Consider the following 15738-nt stretch of genomic DNA (forward strand, 5'->3'; position numbering starts at 1 on the left):
AGAGGTCACTCATTCTCCTACAACCCACTGAAGACATGGAATGACCTCCCTCAACATATAAGAGCCTCCTTCTCACTTTTTTACTTCTGCATGAAGCTGGAGGAGGCATCTTTGGGGCACACACCTGCCCAAGCGCCTGGACACCCTCTTGGGTGATTAGTGCACTATACAAATCAACATACCATAACTGTCACTATTGGCCTACTAGTGGAGTGTAGCCCGCCAACAAATGTAAATTTGCTGTTTGGGACACTCACAGACTTCTTAAGGCAGTCTAGCCTAGCAGTAATTGGAAAGCCTTGAAAAGAACTGCAAGTGATTATGATTCACAGTGCTGACAGAGTGTTCTGCAATGCCTGACTCTTCAACCAGACAAGTAGGCTCCTTTGAATCTGAAGTGGCAGTTGGTCCTTCCACCCACACTGATCCAGCAGCATAAACCATCAAAGACAGTAATGCATGCCACAAAACCTTTGACAGCGATTGCCACACTATCTGAGTGCTCCAGGGAAGCAACACCACTTGACTGTTGTTTACTACTTACCCACCATCCCAGAGAAATAGCTCCTTCCACACCACTTATACATTATTCATCATAAAAAGGCCTGCAGCCTGGTCTGCTTACTGGGTATATCAACATCTACAGTGCGCCAAGAATTAGAAAACGTTAAAAGCCCTCTAAAGCACTTTAAAGTTTAAAACACTTTCCCTTTAAAAACCTAAAACTCAATGGGCAGGCAGACATTTGAAAAGGTCATTCACAGAAAGTGGTTGCAAACTATGCACCAAGGTTTTGTGAATGGAACAGAAATTGATAAGCAACTTATGTGCTAATAGGTCAGTTTCCAAATTTCAATTCAGAGTGAGTCTCAATCTGGCCTATCTCATTACTATTCATGAAGTAAGCTGCAAATATCAACACAATTCAATTGCTGTCTAACACAGAGATAATGGCCTTTTGGGGTCAGCAAATCACCACAACTGTAATTGCTTTTTAAATATATATTTTTTACCCAGTCAGTTTTAGACAAATGAAACGGCTATGCTTAACAAAAAGTCTCCTTTTCTAAAAACTTGAGGGTAGGGGAATGGGCCCTTGCACCACTGTAATTGCTCCACTAACTTTTTTTAACATCCCAAAAGGATCCGTTCCCTTTGGTAAATGTGTCAGTACCCCAATTCAGGCATCCGTAACTTTTCAATGTTTTGTGACATGATTTGGGTCACAAAACATGGCCACATTGGTCTACAAATTCCAATTATTCCGGAGGGACACTGTAAATACGCCCCTTCCAAAAAATTATTTGTAATGTAATTCAGCACAAGATTGAAAGCAAGTAGACTGCGACAGTGACCATATTAAGCAGTCTTCTACTTAGCATCTTCTGCATGGTTATGTACTGTACCTTTAAGCTAGCACTGGGACACACAGGTCTAGAATTTTAGAAGAATTGTTATTAATTTTTATGAACTTTATTAATCTTTCTAAACCAAAAGAGTTTGTACAGTTCATTTCAGATAAACAACAACTTGCTTGCTTTTTAACATGGTTTACACTCATGTCATGTACTGTTTGTTAATTATTGGCGCTTTGACTGAAATATTGTGGTGATTTTATTTATTTATTGTCTTTTATGATCAGATTGGTCGACATAAAGACTTAATACATTGAAATTGAATTGAAATTCGTAATGTATTTCTAAACCCTTTTTGTGATTCGGTAACCACTTATAGAATTGCAAAATGGGTTTACTATAAAACAAAATGTCATTTTGCAGTCACAAGCCATGTGAATTTGTAAGTTGCAAGGTTTGAAACTGCAAAATGCTTTGTACATCTGACCTCTTGCTCTGTTTAGTCTCACTCCCATAGAAACTCCACCAAATATGTTATTATTTGTAAGAGGTGCCATCACGCACATTATTGCATTTGCTTGTAAGTAGATGATAATGCAAAACTGCTCACTCTCCCCTGGGAATCACCACTTTTACCACTTGGCCTTACAGATTGGAACAATATATTATGTATGTTGAAGGTGCCGTACTTTCAGCCAGATCACAATTTCTCAACCTATAACTCAACAACAAGAATCCCCAAGATAGCAGATGGAGAGGAGCTTGAGGAATGAGCTCCACTGGCTAGTGATCAAAAGTAATCATAATATCCCTCAGCCCCACCACGACGAGAAGGCAACTTTAAGGCAGCAATAATAAATCTGAACAAAGAAATTACTCAACACTCACCGATACCGAGGCGGCGTCACGTACGGTAGAGTCAAGGTCCTCGGAGAGGCACTTACCCGTGGCCGTGCTGGTCAAGACTTCGGCGGACGGGCAAGAGGGTGTAGATCAAGAGAGTGAGGACATCGATACTAGCCAGGCTTTCCGCTCTGCATCAAGGACAGTGATCATCAAAGGTGGTGATCAGCCCAGCGTGCCTGGCCTAAACTACATCACCGGAGGTGTGCAGAGCACTGGGATTTTAACCGTTACGGCGGCTGTGTCTGGGGCGAGAGGGGACCTCTCTCCTTGCTTTGCTGGTGCAACATCAACAATCGAAGTTGCGGCTGATTGCGCCCATCGAGGAGGAGTGCTAATCCCCAGAAGGTTATGGCTGCAGGGGCTCTGCTGGTGAAGGGGGTGGCGACCTTCCCTCAGTGCCTCCTTAGCTCGCAGGCTTAAGGTGTGGTGAGCTAATTGCGGATGTGCCCGTGGATCGAAGGGGAGCGCAGTTTGCCGGTTGGTGTTCCCCGCAGCAGGGTCACATAGTCAGCGCAGTTTGCCGGTTGGTGTTCCCCGCAGCAGGGTCACATAGTCAGCGAAGCGATCATGACCAGGTCTAAGGAGACGGGCTCTCGACGTGCTGCACCCATCACATGTGAAACACACAAGATGATGGACGGAATGTTGCACATTGGCAAAACATTCACCCCCAGTTACATATCTGGGTTTAATCCATCGTTATTTTGCTCATCAAGCCACCCCAGTTCAGACATGGCCATATGCAAATCAGTCTTGACCCTGTGCCTCATGGGAACAGTCCAGCCCGAACTGCCAAGCCATGTCTTCCCTGGACCGGAATCAAGCATTCTAGGACCGGTTTCTGGCTATCAGCCATCTTCAGCCAGGATAGCTTGACTCCAGTGGCTTAGTGAGCACGGGACCCACGTCTGGGCATACCCTTCCCACATAGGGTGAACAGCAAAACACACAAGATGATGGATGGAATGTTGCACAATGGCAAAACATTCACCCCCAGTTACGGATCTGGGTTTAATCTATCGTTATGTTGCTCACCAAGCCACCCCAGTTCAGACATGGCCATATGCAAATCAGTCTTGACCCTGTGCCTCATGGGAACAGTCCAGCCCGAACTGCCAAGCCATGTCTTCCCTGGACCGGAATCAAGCATCCTAGGACCGGTTTCTGGCTATCAGCCATCTTCAGCCAGGATAGCTTGACTCCAGTGGCTTAGTGAGCACGGGACACACATCTGGGCATTCCCTTCCCACACAGGATAAACAGCAAAACACACAAGAAGATGGATGGAATGTTGCACAATGGCAAAACATTCACCCTCAGTTACAGATCTGGGTTTAATCCATCGTTATTTTGCTCACCAAGCCACCCCAGTTCAGACATGGCCATATGCAAATCCGTCTTGACCCTGTGCCTCATCAGAACAGTCCAGCCCGAACTGCCAAGCCATGTCTTCCCTGGACTGAATCAAGCATCCTAGGACCGGTTTCTGGCTATCAGCCGTCTTCAGCCATCGCATGTGGCTGACACTGGTACTGTGACCCCCATCTCAGTGACTCCGCGGCATTTCCCTTTGACATTTCATCACTGGTGATGAGCCCACGGCACCAAACAATCAAGTAAGATAAAGTCGTCCCCGTAAGGTCACCGCTGGCTAGCACCAAGATTCCTGTCTGACCACCCTCCTACTACAAGATTGACACAACAACAGAAGATTCTAATAATAAGGTCCACATTTATTATTCATAACCATGACAAGGCCCTCTCTGAAACCTGAAAGAAAAAAATCCTATTCAATCTCGTACACCCCTAATCTCTCCAAAAATGCCTCCAAAACTTTTAAGCATAACCTTCTCAGAAGAAACCTGGAAACATTAATCTTAGAGCCCTCCTTGAACTGAAAAAAAGATGCTACTATTAACGACTTTATATTCTTTACGTCTAAAATGGCGAAATACTCTAAATAATCTATTGAAGGTTAAAGATTTGAGAAACATTCGTTATGGCGCAAAGATGCTTATAACACCCTCTCGAAAACTGGGTGCAACACAAAGAATAACATGCTACAAAAACGGCAAGGTTCTCATTCAAGCTGCCAAGAAAGATCTGGAACAATTTGACAAATACTTCTCAACCTTAAAAGATCACGTCTTTAACAGCCCCCCTCAAGAACCCGACCAAACATCTCGCAAACAATCTCCACACATAGAAATTAATCTGCCGTGATGCAAAACTTCTGCACCAAGGAACCCAAACAGGCTACTCCAGATGCATCGATAATCGCTAATGAGTCCCAACAGCCGATACAGGAAGCCAGAAACTCCAAGGTTATGAGTAACAGCCCATCTCTTTCTAAATCAACTTTAACCACCACTAACCACCGAGACTTTAGTTCCAAATCAAGCCCCAACACCGCTACATCCCTCTACTGGAAATAGTAGGATGGAGTCTACAATTGCTGACCAGGCTAACTGGAGAGGTAGTCATATGATGGTCTTATGACCGATGTTAGAACTGGGGGTCTCTAGTTGGCAGAGGTAGGTTCCAGTATCCAAATATGGACCCTTGCTTCTAGTCAGGGTAAGGAGGAAACCCTCTGAGATAAACCCTGCTCACCCTCTAGGTAGCTTGGCACGAGCAGTCAAGGCTAATCAGGAGGCAATGTGTAAATATTTGTGCCAACACTCACAGTAATACAGTGAAAACACCACAAACTGACTCCACAAGAGTTTAGAAAAATAAAGGTATTTAATCTAAACTACACAAAACCAAAACGACAAAAATCCAACATACACAGTTCAAGAATATGGTTTCAAAAAGAGTTCTTAAGGTTGCGATAAAAGAATCCACAGATGCGTGAAAAGTTCACAGTTGCATCACGTTGAGCCAACAGTACCTTTAAATGCGACAAAGTTCCAAATACAGAAGCTGGTGCTGTGGAAAACAAGCAATGCGTTGCTCCAGAGACCCTGGGGAGGCGTTTGCGACAGCCCCGCTGCAGCAGTGGGCGTTTTGCGACGAATCCGGTCTGTATGGGGAGGAAGGCCACTTGTATGGATTCCGGTGCGTAGGTTCCGTAGGAAGTTTGTTCTCGCAAAGACACGTTGCGATGATCTCGTAGGGGCTGCGACGATCTCCGGGGCGACGATGCGCGATCCAGCAGCGATCTCTCTCTCGCAGCTCCTCGATGCGATGGCTCTGCGAAGATGTTCGCAGCGACGTGATGCAGTCCGCGAGCAAGCGGTGCGACGATCTCAGCCAGTGGTGACAGGCTCTGCGACGACACTCGCAGCGATGTTAGTCTTCCCTCACCGGTCTGGTGCGTCCTGCAAACGAATGATACAACGGCTCTGGCCCGGTTTTGTTATTTTTTAGCACTACTGCTCAGAGTGGGAACTTAGTGCACTTGCCTTGCTTCCTTAGATGTGGTAGCCATTTCTCAGCCTACCACTGTGGAAGCCGACACCCTGTCTGCATAATGAGAAGGATATCCAAAGATCCACTTCCCTGACAAGGCAGTGGGTAGTTTGCACGTCTGCAGCCTTTCTTATTTTTCACCTAATTCTTCTTCCACTCAATCAAGACATCATCCACACGTGCACACACTTACTTGCTGCCTTTTTTGGCTGGGGTTATCAACTATTCTTCAATTTCATATTCTGATTCAAAGCCCTTTATTGAGCCTTTTTCATGTAGATACTACCCCAGCAGAAGGCAGTGGGAAATGTGCGCACTTGATGCCTTTCTTCGCTGGGGTTATCAACTATTATTCAATTTAATTTCATATTCTGTTTCAAAGTGCAGGCCCTGTATCGAGCCTTTTGTTGTATCAACTACCCCGGCCGAAGGCAGTGGGAAATTTGCACAGTTGCTGCCTTTCGTGGGAATTATTCTTCAAGTAATTCAAATTCAAAATGCAGGCCCTTTATTCAGCCTTCTTGGTGACTACTTCCCGTGAATGGCAGTGGGTAATTTCCACACTTGCATCCTTTCTTGAGATGCACAGTCTGTGTAATGAGCTGGGGATTCAAAGATCTACTTGCCTGAAAAGGAAGTGGTTATTTTGGGCATCTGCAGCCTTTCTTACGTTTTACCTTATTCATCTTCCATTCAATGAACACATCATCCACACATACACACACTGACGTGCTGCCTTTTTCGGCTGGGGTTATCAATTATTCTTCAATTTCATATTCTGATTCAAAGACAAGGCCCTTTATTGAGCCTTTTTTGTTGTAGCTACTCCCCAGGCCTAAGGCAGTACGAAATATGCCTTTGATCTCCACTGCGGACAGCAGGGTTCACAATTTGAATTCAGCTTTGGATCTAAATTTGTCTTCAGTATCTGTGCTGAGAACTGCCTTCAATCTATTCTCCGGTCAGTAGAGTTGACAACTAGATACCAGGAGCGCGAGCACTGCAGAAAACATTGAATTCAGTCTTGATTTATTTAAAACAGAGACAATTGCACTATGTCCTCAGATTTTCTTAAAGTTTGAACAGTAGGAAATTCAGCCTTCATTTATTTAATGCAGAGACAAATCTACTATATGTCTTCACATTTTGTTTAAATAAGTGCCAAAAAGCATTTGTCTATGTCTGTGTCAACTACCTTCAATCTACACTGCGGACAGCAGGGTTCACAACTTGAATTCATCTTTCCATCTACACCACGGACAGCATTATAGTTAGCCTTGACTTACGTTAGGCAGAGAAAATTTTGTTACTGGATGCCACAAAAAACGTTCCTCAATGTCTGTACTAAGTACTGCTTCAAATGTACACTGCGATCAACAGAGCTTGCCACTTGATACCAGAAGCGCATTAGCACTACAGACAACATTGAATTCAGTCTCGATTTATTTAAGGCAGAGACAATTGTACTATGTCCTCAGTTTCTGTTAACTGTGACAAAAAAGCATTCATCGATATTTGTGTTGAGTAGTGCCTTCGATGTCCACTGCGGACAGCAGGGTTCACTATTTCAATTCAGCTTTGGATCTAAATTTGTCTTCAGTATCTGTGCTGAGAACTGCCTTCAATCTATTCTCCGGTCAGTAGAGTTGACAACTAGATACCAGGAGCGCCAGCACTACGGAAAACATTGAATTCACTCTAGATTTATTTAAAAGAAAGACAATTGCACTATGGCCTCAGATCTTCTTAAAGTTTGAACAGTAGGAAATTCAGCCTTCATGTATTTAATGTAGAGACAATTCTACTATATGTCTTCACATTTTGTTTAAATAAGTGACAAAAAGCATTCGTCCATATCTGTGTCGATAACTGCCTTCAATCTACACTGCGGACAGCAGGGTTCACAACTTGAATTCAGATTTCAATCTACACTACGGACACCATTCAAGTTAGCCTTGATTTATGTAAGGCAGAGACAAATTTGTCAATAGATACCTTGTACCAGGAGCCCTGCTCGATTGTTGATATATGGGGGATCACCTTGTCAGCGATCTCTGTGATTTTCGGACTATTCTTTTGATTCTTTCCAATAAACAGTTTCAGACTCAACCAAACACTTGAGATGGGGGTTTGCTCTGCAGCCTCCATATAGGAAGGAGATTCAGTGTTTTAAGATAAACTCATTCTTTGGTTCTATGCATCCCAGCAGTGGGAGAGAAAAGCCCTGCAGTATCTATCTTAATTTAAATATCTCTGGCAGATGTTTATGCACAGCTGTTTCTCGCTGACACGGCTAAGCCAGTTTACTTAATAGAAAAAACATTTTCAGACAACATCTAAAAAGTGTTGTTTTTTAAGCACTTTTTGGAAATGTCAGCATAATGAACAGACCTTCTGAGGACCCTCAACTACTATTAATTAATGATTCTCATCACATCACATCACATCACATATGTGAAACCTCATGTTTTCACAGTGGAACTGAATCGTACGTCCATTTAATTCGAAAATTGTCAAGGGTCACATTAACACTTCAGGTTCTTGGTTTTTCAACTGCACTGAAACTGAATTAACAAATTCACTGGAGGTGGGTGAGCAAGTCTCTATGCTGGAAAATGTTTTGCTGGGATACCTTGAAAAAAATACTCATGGTATATTTGTGAACGAATCCGTTTATTTAAAAGACATTATGTTACGGCTTTTCAGAAGTCAAAAAGTATTACTCATATTTACATACATAAATCATCAGAAACTTATTTCTTTTACTTTTTGAGTTGAAAACACGTGACCAGTATTTGTGCAAATATTCAGTAAACTTGCAGTTATTTATGTACCTTCATTACAAAAATAATGCGCACCGCAAATTAAATTGTCCTAGACCCCGTTTATTGCAAAAGCAAACTAGATAAAGCCTGACAAAAAAATGCAACTCATTAAAAGATTTATATTTTCATTCTAAAAAAAAAACACAAGTCTGATAGGGGTAAGCTCAAGTGGCAGATGGCTACAGAGTGTAATAACACCAGAGAATCAGTAGCAGGAAACACTCATTACAGCACAGTCATTACAACAACCTTCTTTTACAACGCAACTGTTACAACAAAACTGACTTTACATTGCATGCCATTACAACGCATACCATTATAAAGCATTTCATTACAAAGCATTATAAGGTAAATAATGGAGATTTCTTTAGTATTTGGGTGGGTATGTGTTTTGGGGTACATGGGAATAGTAATTGTTACCCGTACACTATCCAACACTTAGCCTACTGTTGCACTCACTGGAGTCGGAATAGTAATTTTTACCCCTACACTATCCAACACTCACCCTACTGTTGCCCTAAAAGTAATATGCGTTGTAATGGATGCGTTGTAACAGTATGCGTTGTAATGGAATGCGTTGTAATGGTAGTTTTTAAAAATGTGTTGTAATGGCATGTGATGTAAAATCCTGCAGTGTAATGGTAGTTGTGATGTAAAGACTGCGTTGTAAAAGCTTGCGTTGTAATTGCATGTGTTGCAACGTTATATATTCATCAGTGGTTCATAATGTTGGAAAAGGCTACCGTTTGAATTGGCGATCTGCCATAAAGTAATTGTCAGATTTTATCAGTTGTGACGATTTAAATAAGTGTTACTTTTGCAAGTCGAATTGCCGGCATAATTCAAAGAAACAGTTGTTATATTTTTTTATAGATTCCAAGATTGATATGCTAGCATTTTGGGCAACGTGGTGCATATCAGAAGGGTGAAACATTGTGGTGTTAAATAAAAACCCAGACCACATCTTTTCAAGTTTGCACACCCATATGGAAGTTCAACAGATCCTTCAGAGCACCAAAATGCAGACCCAAGATGGCAACTTATCAATGGTCCCTTGTTTGTCGGTTCACAATATAATGATATTCTTTGAAGTTATTGCCACAATGCTTGATATTGTTGTAAAAAATACAAAGACAGCAAAGATTGACATTAGTGTTGACAGTATACATACATTGTTCCTGTCAAAATTATGTCAGTCTTTTGATATTTTGATAGCAATGTTAACCATTATGGCAAGAGCATTTTCCTTTGCACCTTCCAAGTATGAGAATTTTAGTCCCATTATACATATTATTCAGAGTTTTCTACTTTACCAATAATTACAGAAGTGATACAGTAATCGGCTGATGGTACTCAGCAATGCAAACAGTTTCTAGAACAAGAGAACACACCAGTGTCCCACTCCAGGACCGCCAAGGTCATCCGCCTGCCAGATTACGAGTTAATTCGTAGTCTGGTGGTCAGGCTGCATGCTGGTGCTGAGGCCGTGCAGTACAAAGGCTCACATGTGAGCCTTAGTACTACACCGCAGCGGGACCATTAATGGACGTTCCTGTCCGGCATGGGCTGTGTAGTCCACGCCATGCAGGAACAAGGGTGAGTGCAAGGAGCAGGGCACAGCATGTGCCCCCTTGCATGCACCCCCATGCATGGGGCAAGAGGACGCCCGGTAGGGCCCCCTTTGTTTCCTAACTGCCAGCAGTTTCAAGGAGTGAGAACTGCCATGAGACTGCTGGTAGGGAGAAATCTTGTAATATGGTTGACGGTGTCGCAGCAGCATCACCAAGCATTTTGCAGCTTCAAGACCCCTGTGGCAAAGCCTGGGAACGCAGATCCCTGGTGCTTGCAGCAGTGCTTGGGAGGTCCGAACGCCTTATATGTAAGACATATATGTAAGACAGTGCTCGGACCGTGGTTGCACCAGTTCCTGACTGCCATCACACCTCCACCACGAGTTTGGTGGGCCTATGGACAGCCAAACTCGTAATTAGGCCCCAGGCGTGTTCCCAGCTGAGCCTAAATTAGAGCGATCCGAGGCCAGAGACAAGAGTATGACCCTGCCCTTGTTAGTGCAATACTGATAGAGTTTCCAGATTGCTTTATTTTGGTGGGACAACACATTAGAAATTATGTTTCCTTTCTTTTACAGATTACTTGTTTCTTTCGGTTCGCTTGAGCAAACAAAGACTGCACTAACTAAAAAAACACACTTTATTATTAAAGGCAAGCAGCAAACAGATAACAGTGCTGAGTGGGCAATACCAGTTCTTTGTGAGAAAATCAAGAAATGTCGGTTGTCCCAAAGTGCTCTTTACAGGTATTCTAATTATGTTATCTCAGTCCAAGGACATTGTGCAATTTTTGATTCATTTAGATTCATATTTATTTATGTTTATGTTTATATGACTGACATGTTGCCTTGCAGCCAGTCTGCATGAACAGGAATCACATCAAAAAGTTAGCCTCATTGTAATCTCTCAACAAGAACAGTATAGGAGACAGGCCAGTCGATAAGCACTCATGAAAGTCTTTTGTTTATGGACTAAAAGGTGGTCTTTTCCATTCTCGTAGCAGCCTGGTTTCTATTTGTTCCGTTGACTTTAAGATGTGCAGTGATGCATATTTAGACCCATGCTCTTTATCTCCCATATATGCCTGTAATTGTTCTTTTTTTGTTTAATAACGATCATGTAAATTGATCTAACTTGCTCTCTCTCTCTCTGGTGAAGACTTGAGGCAACAATTTTTGTTTGAATTTCTTTTCAAATGGACAGTTATCACATCAGTCAATTCCCCCTACAATGGATCCGGTATGGCGCCATTTACCCACCTATAATGCGTGTTTTCTGTAATTATCTAGAGTGCGATTTAGAGTACTCCTCACTGTGGCCTTTCCGACATGCAAGTGTCAATTCTGTTTAAAATCCTCCTGCCTCCAGTTTTTGGTCAGTCTAACTTAATAGAGGCAAGCAGGGGGAATGTTTTGAGCTCTCTTACTGGTGTCTCCTCCAACAATGTGCCTCTAAGTCCTGTTTTGACTCCTCCTATCTGTTGCTCCTCCCAGAATGTATATCTGAATACTGTTTAGATCCATCTTGCTTTTGCATTCTCCCTCTGTAGCTCTTTTTCTGCTGCTTGTACCCTTCCTGCCAGTGAGAATTCCCTGCACATTGCCCTTTGTGCTGTTCTGGCTCCTTGTTCCTCTCCTTCGCATGCAAGCAGTGGTACCACTCCTATCTTGGGACTTCTTATAAATATGGCTCTCCATGCTGTTTGCGAGGGCTCCTGCTTCCCTGCACCTCTTTGTTATGTGCAGACTGTTTCTACCTACAGTAATTTGCCCTCGTCCAACCTCTTTTCCAGTAGAATTGTGTGCTGTTTGAACACGTCCTGCATTTCACACTCCCTATAAATGGTCAACTGATGTGCTTAGCCTCTTCTGTTTGTGAGTCATACATGAATGTGCGTTCAGTGCTGTGTGTCCTTCTGTCTCTGATCCTTTGATGTGCATTTCCTGCATGATGTTCTGTTGCACGACCCAGGTTAGGTTACGTGAAAGTCGATTACATGTTTTAAAGACATTTAAAAAAGAATTCCCACAGGGCATTATTTTGGTTAATAATTTGTTTTCTTTTTCCTTGTCAAAAGTCTGCAAAATAATTATCGCGTACTGTCTCCTGCAAAACATTTTCAAAAGACTCGTAAATGCTATGGGCCTGACTACAAGTACCGCGGTCGACAGGACCACTGCACTTGTGGTGGTCAGTCCGACCACCACCACATCGTGGGTGCACCTGCAGTATTTTGAGTGTGGCAGTCGGACAGCCACGAGACTACCAGCTCCACCAGGATCAAAGATGCCATGCGGTGCTGACAGGGGCCGCAAAATGCAGGTGGTGCTGCTGCAGCACTGCAGGGATATTACAAGTTGCTTGTCTGTTTCATGGTGATGAGCCCGCCATAAAAAAAAAGGTTTGCGGGGAGGCAACTAAGTGGGCTCTAACAGGGACCCCTTCAACTTCTGAATCTGAAGGAGTAGGAGTGGGGGCACATGTAGTGCCCACCTGGATTTGTGCCCCCAGTTCTTGCATGGTGAGGCATGTATGCCACACCATGCAGGAAGGAGCAATTGGTGCTCTGATGGTGACCGACCGCATATTAGGCTCTTCTATGAGCCTAACAGCAGCTGCTGTCAGACTGCTTCAGGATCGCCCGCCGGACCAGGATTTAACTCCTAATCTGGGGGGCAGTTGCATCATAGCTTTGGCAGTCCTACAGCAGACGGTGCATTGCTGCCCCCGCTGAAGGATCTCTAAAGTCATAATTAGGCCTTATGTCTCAAAATGGAATGCTGACATTCCTGTCAAGGACAATGATCAGGAAGTTGATTTAAATCAGTACGGACGACTTTGTCTTGGTGCTAATGCAGCTGGAATTAGGGATGAAATATATTTCTGAGTATTTTTAATTATTAACAAGAAAGATATTTTATATATTAAAAGAGATAAAATAATTGCATGATTCACGAAAATACCTTATTTTTCCAACAAGTTTTAGTTTTGTGAAAAAATCATATCTTTCAGCTATATAAGGCGAAAATGTGCAAAATACACATTTGTTTATTATTACAACTGTATCAATAAATCAAAATAAGTGAAGATGCATATGTATTTTAGGTGTGCACCAAATCAGTATTGTTGTTATCAGTCACAATCAGCGACTCAGTGGTGGTACATACGAGCACACCAAAGTCAGTAACATTCTGCAAAAGAGGCTATTCAATCAAACGCACGATGTGTCCTTTTACAAAGTTGGGACACTTTTCAGTCAACTCACCTTCCAAACAACCGTGCATTTAGATGTCATGGAAGTAGACCGAAAACCATCGTAGTTATCTGTAGACATGTAGAATATAGTCTCCTATGTTAAGTGTTAGTAGAGAACAGACTCATTTTGTTCAGAATCAGTTTCCATATTTTACAACTCTTCCCAAGCAATGAATTGTGATGATCAATAAAAACACGAAAACATAAAAATACATCATTTGACATTGCAACAGTATGGACTCCCAGTTTGACTAGGATTTTGCACATAATGGTGGAATTAATATATGTTTGTTAAAATACACTTACTGCAAATCAAATGATACACATAACTGGCAATTTTAAAAGGCGTGCACCATTTTAAAAATCTCGAACAGCATACATATTTTTGTGTGCTGACCTGTCTACAGCAATGCGCCTTGGACAAATATGCTTTGGCTCTAAAAGAAGAGAACTAAAACTCCACATCAGAAAACAGACTCCTAGCATCATAAAATATGTATCTCTATTTAATTTATAGTTTGAGATACTACAAATCAATATATACCCAAGAGTGAAAAATGGACTGTTCCCTATACGGGGACAAGTGTATTAATGCTTCCACCATTCATACTCACATACTATTGGAAAGGCTCCACAAGTAAGGTCCTTGTAGATTAATATGATGAATGGGCCATTTTGTGGCCCTGGGGGCACATGCAGTGCCCCCTCACATATCCATGCACCGTGTTCCAGGCACCACATGGTGTCTGGCACACAGTGCATGGATTTGCACAAAGTGTTTTATTTCCCTGCAGCTTGAGCTGTGGCCCTTTTCCTGGGCAACAACACAAGTTACATTCGGAAAAAATCACTATCCGACTGCTACCACGGGGGTCACATAATAACTGGGTGGTCGGACTGCCAACTGCCTGTTGATAGGTCGCCTGACTGATGTCATGTGGGCAGTGGTCTGAATGCCCAGCATCGTAATGATGCCGTAAATGTCAGACTGCAGCTGTAACTAACTTTCAAACAATTCAATATCTTTAAAGGCACTGGTTATTGTTAGACCTGGCATCTTTGGCAAGGAATGTCCTATTACTTACCAGTAATCTTCATTACTCCTGGTCCCGTTGTCCTCGTCCCCTTCAATATAAAAAGTGAGATAACCTATCTTATAGACAGAAAAAAGAAAAGCAGGAATGCTGGTATGCCCCTCCCTCACCCTATAGGGAGTACATAAGGGTACAGTACCCAGCATGCCTCCTGTTCTTTTTTCTGTCTTCGACAGTGTTTTCTGCAGTTTCCATAAGCCGGTGGGCTCCTGGTGCCTACCTGTTGCTGGGCTTCGGGTGGGGCTGGTTTCCTCGGGTTTCCCCTCCTGCCGGGCTCGAGGGGTTCCCTGGAGTCTTCTTCCGGCCTGCCTTAGATCTTCGCATGTGGCTGGAGGGGGATTTGGCCGCGTCTCTGTCCTGCTGGGCTTGACCGGAGACGCGGCTCTGTTTCCTGTGCCTCCGGTGGTGCGGCGGCCCTCGCGTGGCTGGGGCGCTTCCTGCCGGAGTTTGCCTGACTTCCTTTGTGTGGGGCAGGAAGTCAGGCGTTTTAGTGATCGGCCGGCGGCGGTGTTGTTTGGAGGCTTGCCGGTCCTTCGTGTGTAAGTGCCGCATAGCGTTTTTTTCTCATTTCCTCCTATTTAATGAGATTTTGCCCTACGGTGCCTGCATTTCTTGCTGTTTTGGCGTGTTTTGGGTGCTGCTTCTCGATTCTCTGTGTTTGGAGGGTCCTGTACGTTTGGGGCGCCTTTGCTGGGCTTTCCTTCACGTTTTTCCTGCTGGCCTATGGCTGTCTTTGGTGGCTGTCTGTTCCTGCTGGCATAATCATGGGGAAGCACTCGAAGAAGAGCAGGCATGTTGTGGAGTCCTCCTCTTCTTCGTCCTCTTCATCCTCTCCTTCTCCTGCTAGATCCATATATTGTTTATATTTGAACAAAAATTGAAACAAATAAAATATTGTTAATAAAAAAACATATTAAGTATTCAATATTGATATGGCATATTTGAGGAACCTATATTAATATTAGTTTTAATAATTTCCATATTGTTTAATACATTTGTGACTAATTTTTCAATAATTTTAAATATAATTATTTTTAAATGATATACAAAAGGGAACATATTTTGTACATTTTTGTAGCATATAAAAATTGAAAATTGTTGATTTAGATAAACAAAGTAGACAAATATTTAGATACAGTATTTATTTGAAGGAAAAATTTAAACAAAATAATTAATACATTTCCATGTTTTAAAAAAAACTTTAAAACATCACTTTTTAATTAATTTTATTAAACAGTATGTTATACATTTAAAAAAATGAAATTACATTATTGTTATTTCCTATTAACATATTTTTAGAAATCAATTGATAATGTTT

Source organism: Lissotriton helveticus, chromosome 8, assembly GCF_964261635.1.
Source record: "Lissotriton helveticus chromosome 8, aLisHel1.1, whole genome shotgun sequence".
In the NCBI taxonomy this organism is placed as follows: Eukaryota; Metazoa; Chordata; class Amphibia; order Caudata; family Salamandridae; genus Lissotriton; species Lissotriton helveticus.